General features: G+C 45.8%; 1 pseudogene; it reads right to left on the bottom strand.

Annotated features, from left to right (window-relative positions):
- Positions 1–2,836: 2,836 nt before the first annotated feature.
- Positions 2,837–4,763, bottom strand: LOC131762761 (RNA-binding protein FUS pseudogene; annotated as a pseudogene).
- Between the last annotated feature and the right edge of the window lie 1,237 nt (positions 4,764–6,000).

The following is a 6,000-nucleotide window of genomic DNA, read 5'->3' as shown; positions in this document are numbered from 1 at the left end:
GATTATCATGAAATTAGCCTCTACAAAGTAGAATATGTTTCTCATTTTTCATTGCTTAAATGTGAGCTAAATTTAAGATGGTGATGAGAACTGTGCTTACTTCAGCTTCAAATAGATTAAAACTGGACCCGTACAGAGAGGATTAGCATGACCTTTGCCCCACGATTTTCAGTAGTGAAAAATTGCATTTTCTTTGTTTTCTGGAATTCTATTCCCAAGTTTCATATTTCTTTCATTAATGCAATAGTCTTCCTTAAGCTCGGTGCTTTGTGACCACCTAGAGCGGTGGGATAGGGAGGGTGGGAGGGAGGGAGACGCAAGAGGGAAGAGATATGGGAACATATGTATATGTATAGCTGATTCACTTTGTTATGAAGCAGAAACTAACACACCACTGTCAAGCAATTATACTCCAATAAAGATGTTAAAAAAATAGTCTTCCTTAGAACTCTAATTCTCTTCTAGCCAATAAATAAAAGTTTGATTTCCTTAAATGACTTTCACCTCTCACATTGAGTCTTTTTTGCTTCTTAACCACCCAGCTGGGAGATTGATCCAGCCACTATTTCTGGAACACAGTGATTATAACAGGTAACACTTACTAAGTGCTTACTCTGTACTCCTCTATATGATCTCTAAAGATTGTAAAATTTAAACCTCACTACAACTTTCATTTCCTCTTTGCAAAATAAGAATGAAAAAAATAGGGGGAAAAAAAAAGAATGAGAAAATGGAAACTTAGGTAAGTTAAACCCCCTGCTTTAAGTCACAAAATAGAGGCAGGGTTTAAAGCCAGGCGTCTGAGAACACAGCCCTGCTGCTAACCACTGAGTTTTACCACATCTCCGAGGGACTGCAAAGCAATGGGAGGGTTCCCTTGCTCTCCAGAAACTTACACTTAGTACAATGGGTGGTGAGGCCCAGGGCTATGAGAGCTGACGCCATGCTTTAGGCATGCGCCTGAATCAGTCATATGCTGCAGTAGTTCATGGCCACAAATCTGGACACCATCACCTAAGAGAGTCAAAGTGGGGCAGGTACTGACAGCCAGGCAGCAGTCACAGAGCAGGGGGCTACTGGGCTCAAGGCAATTTGTCATATACTGAAACCTTCTCATACATTTTGCTCAATTTTCAACAGAATGGAAAGGATTTTGTTTCACACATTTCCCTCCACTCCTGAACACCCCTTCAAAAAGACCTCATTAGATTAAGTGTGGTATCCCGGATCAGATCCTGAAGCAGTAAAGAGACATTAGTGGGCAACTGGGGAAGTTTGCAAAATTCTGTAGTTCAGAGAACAGTAATATACCAATGTTAATCTCTTTGTTTTGACAAGTGTATCTTGGTTGTAGAAGGTGTTAGCATTAGGGGAAACTGGCTGAAGTGTATACAGGAACCCTTTGTATTCTGCAACTAAATCTAAATCTAAAATTATAAATCTAAATCTAAAATCTAAATCTAGATTTAGATCTAAAATTATATTTAAAATTAAAGACTTCCATTTAATTATTTTGAGATTAATTTACTGGGTCCATTGAGTCAATCTACAGTCTATTGTACAATTTACACAAATTTAGATTGATTTCTGGAATTTTCTAAAAATGATTGTTGAATTCATCAGTGAAAAAGAACTGTGTTTAGGGCTTCCCTGGTGGCGCAGTGGTTGAGAATCTGCCTACCAATGAGGGGACACAGGTTCGAGCCCTGGTCTGGGAAGATGCCACATGCTGCGGAGCAACTAGGCCAGTGAGCCACAATTACTGAGCCTGCGCGTCTGGAGTCTGTGCTCTGCAAAAAGAGAGGCTGCGATAGTGAGAGGCCCGCGCACCGCGATGAAGAGTGGTCCCCCCACTTGCCGCAGCTAGAGAAAGCCCTCACACAGAAACAAAGACCCAGCACAGCCAAAAATAAATAAATAAATAAAATTTTTTTAAAAAAAGAACTGTTTAAAGGCAAAACTCAGATTTTGAACTCACTGGTATTAAACACTATCTTTTCAGAAAAAAGGATAAACATGGGTTGAGAATGAGTTACTGTCTCATTTTCCCAATAAAATGATAAGAACACCGTATTGCCATTGAGAAACACATAAGAATGTTATAGTTAGCCAATGATATGATCTCCCTAAACACAGCTTCCTCCTGACCTCTGGCACATCCTTAAATCCCAATATCATAACCTGGCACGTGTTTTATAAACAGCAAAGAGAGAGTAAAACAATAACAAATTATGTAGGTAACTTAGCCATAATTATACTACCAGAGATAATTCTCAATAATACTACCTCAGACAGGGCAATTTTGCATTACAAGTATTATTTTCCATTATGGCCCTGGTAGAGGGTGGATCATGCTGTGCCCAGAACTTCTGTGTCTTTCCTCAGATTTGAAGAACAAATCAGACTATGACCAGTGTTGTAGTCAATGTTATAGAGTCATCTGAACATTCTTCCCAGATTTTGAACAGTTGGGCCTTCAGTGAGATGCTATTGTTTAAACACTCATGTTTTCCCAGCATTCAAAGAATTCACAACTATCAGGCGGCCTAATCAGATCTCACTTGCTCTGCCAGCCAGTACCAGCTCCTTCTCAGGAAAGTAGGACCTCCTCTGAGCTCACCCGACTGGCCCAAGCAGTGCTGGGCTATACATCACTGAGGGTAACAGCAGTAGCTCACTCCTGCTTGGTTTTGCCCAGTCAGAGCCTGTAAATGAGTTCTGATAAGTGACCAGACACTACTCTTCTGCTACCTTAAGTGATCTCTATCTTTTCAAAACTAGTGGCACATGGCCAAGGAGGAGAGAACTTCTTTTTTTTTTTTTTTTTTTTCCCTGAAACAAGTATCAAACACTTTATTCCAGTTCCTGCTAAGCGGGAACAAACAAATTATTCCAGTTCCCACAAGGCAGGTTGATCTGAAAGAGGAAAACTCCCCACATTCTTGACCTGGACATCAACGCTCCAGGAGAGTGAAGAGGGGGAAGAGGAAAAAATTTAACTAAAATGATGGTTTTTAATGGGAAACAGAGATATGGTTACAGTTACATAGTCCGACACAAAAAACCCGTGGGTGATCAGGAGTTGGAAGGTTACAAAATAATGAGGGTAACACTGGGTACTGGAAGCAAGCTGCTCCAGAACTTCAGCAGCCAGGCTAATACGGCCTCTCCCTGCGATCCTGTCTGTGCTCACCCCTGGAGTCCATCTTGCCAGGGCCAAAGCCACCTCTGTCCCCACCACCCCGGCCCCCTCGGAAGCCCCCACGGTCCCCGCCTCGGCCTCGGTAGCCGCCCCGATCATAGCCTCCTCTGCCACCACGACGATCGTCTCCATAGTTACCCCCCATATGAGAGCCTCCTGGTCCCCCTCCTGGGCCATCTGGTTTAGGGGCCTTACACTGGTTGCATTCATTCCTCCAAGAGAAGTTCATGTTCTCACACGTAGGATTAGGACACTTCCAGTCCCCTGCTCGCTGCTGTCCTCCACCGCCACCGCCGCCGCTGGGGAATCCTCCTCGGCCACCACCACCACTGCCACCACCTCCATAGCCTCCACGGCCCATGGGTCCTCCCCGCCCTCGGCCTCCACGACCATTGCCACCCCCCCGATTGAAGTCTGCTCGCCGAGTAGCAAATGAGACCTTGATAGGATTCCCAGAGAATTCTTTACCATCAAACCAGTCAATAGCTGCTTTAGCAGAAGGTGGGTCATCAAATGATACTGTTGCCTCTCCCTTCAGCTTGCCTGTTTCCCTGTCTGTGTACAGATTAATCATGGGCTGTCCCGTTTTCTTATTTGTCTTAATGATACCAATCTGCTTGAAGTAATCAGCTACAGACTCAATTGTAACATTCTCGCCCAGGCCTTGCACGAAGATGGTGTTGTTGTCTGAATTATCCTGTTCAGAGTCATGACGTGATCCTTGGTCCCGAGGGCCATCAAATTTATTGAAGCCACCACGGTCACTTCCGCCCATGCCGCCTCTGCCTCCACGGCCACCTCCACGACCTCTGGGTTCATAGCCACCACTGCTGCGGCTGTAACCACCGCCACCGCCCCGGCCACGGCCCCCACGGTCCTGCTGGCCTCCCCCGTAGCCGCCGCCACCACTCTGGTCCTGATTGCCATAACCGCCGCTGCCACTACTACTCATGGAGGACTGATCTTGGCCATAGTTACCTCCACCACCCCCTCCACCTCCACTGCTGCTGTTGTACTGGTTCTGCTGCCCATAGCCCTGAGGGGGATTATAGCTTTGCTGCTGTCCATAGCTTTGCTGCTGTCCACCATAGCCAGACTGCTGCCCATAGCCCCCACTCTGGGGCTGCCCATAGCCGCTGCTCTGAGAACTGCTACCGTAACTTCCCGAGGTGCTGCTAGGAGCTGGCTGCTGGCCATAGCCAGGGTATGAGGACTGCTGCCCGTAAGACGACTGAGAACTTTGGCTACTGCCATAGCCACCAATTGAGCCATATCCCTGGGGAGTTGACTGTGTGCCATAGCCTGTGTTCTGGGTCTGTCCATAAGAACTACCATAGCTGCTCTGGCCATAGCCTGAAGTGTCCGCTGACTGGCCGTAGCCACTGTAACTCTGCTGTCCATAGGGCTGATTGCTCTGCTGGGAATAGGCCTGCCCAGGCTGGGTTGGGTAGGCCCCATAACTTTGGGTTGCTTGTTGAGTGTAGTCGTTTGAGGCCATGTCCGCGCACGCGCGCACAGGCCGACAATCAACAAGATTCGAAGACCACAGCACCGACGCCTCGAGGACTGAACCGAGAGAACTTCTTAATGTTCAAGGTGCATACTCTAGCACTAAGGGTTTCCTGAAGAGAAACAACTATGCTTTCCACTGGTGGGAGTGAACCAGAAGTAGGAGAGAAAGCAAAAAGAGGCAGAAGAGAGGAAACAGAAAGTTAAGCTTCTCAGAAGTTGAGAAAGGGCCAGGCCAATTCCGATTCCTGAGAGCTTCAAAAAATGAAAAGAAAAAAAACAAAAAAGGAGAAATGCCCAAACTGGGTTACTACATTACAGCATAAGCTGCAAAGTGAGCATTGTTTTAATTTGTCAGCGTACATCTCATTTGGAAATAACGTGACAGTCTAATTTGAATCTTTGTGAATATGAAGGCCAAGCCAAATAGCATTGCTATCCACAACCCAACTCCAGTGCCAACCCAAAAGCCTCAACAGAATGGGAGAAAAATGGACTAAAGAGAACACAACGAGAAGAGTAGCAAAGAAGCAAGTAAGGAAATCACTACCTTGGGGTTCCCATAACTGGGTGCCAGGAGAAAAGGTGCAGAAACAAAGTAGAAAATTTTTTAAAAGGCGGGGGGAGCAGGAAGACCTGAAGTATCAGTTATACTGGTCTCAGGTGCACCTTCCACTGATGCATGGTCACCTTCCACTGATGCCTTCTTTTTAAGTAAGAGGAATGTGCAGTCATTCAGCAGGTGCCCACTGAACGTAAGGCACTGTGCTGGGGATGGAAGAATGGAAGTCAGGATCAAAAGGATAAGGTTGTCTCTGTGGACCACGAAATTGAAATATGTTCTCTGTACTCTCTGGGAAGCAAACAAGGAGGTAAATAGGTCTCAAATGAGAAAGGGGTAGATTCCTAGAAAGACGGTCACTAACAGTTGAATAACTTCAATGAGAAGGAACTTAATTCATAGGTAAGTGCTTGGAAAATCAGTTAGTATATATAGGTAGGTACTTCGAAGTCGGTATATTGAGATTACATTGCTAAACGCCTTTCTTCCTTATTTACTTAGTGTTACATGGTGTCAGCCCCCTTACCAAACACGCCAAAAGGCCAGCATTCCAACTCTCCAATAACGTCCAAGATACTGGGGAAGGCAGTAAGGAGATCACTTTTTCGGGGCTCTGATAACTGGGTGCCAGAAGGGAGGCGTCGAAGGGGGAGCAGGCATTAGCCTTCTGTAGAAAGACTCCAAGACCGCCCCACGGAGAGAACTTGACCGACAGGGTAGGAGAGCT

The sequence above is a fragment of the Kogia breviceps genome, chromosome 9 (assembly GCF_026419965.1).
Source record: "Kogia breviceps isolate mKogBre1 chromosome 9, mKogBre1 haplotype 1, whole genome shotgun sequence".
Taxonomy (NCBI): Eukaryota; Metazoa; Chordata; class Mammalia; order Artiodactyla; family Physeteridae; genus Kogia; species Kogia breviceps.
This window is presented reverse-complemented; position numbering and strand designations above follow the sequence as displayed.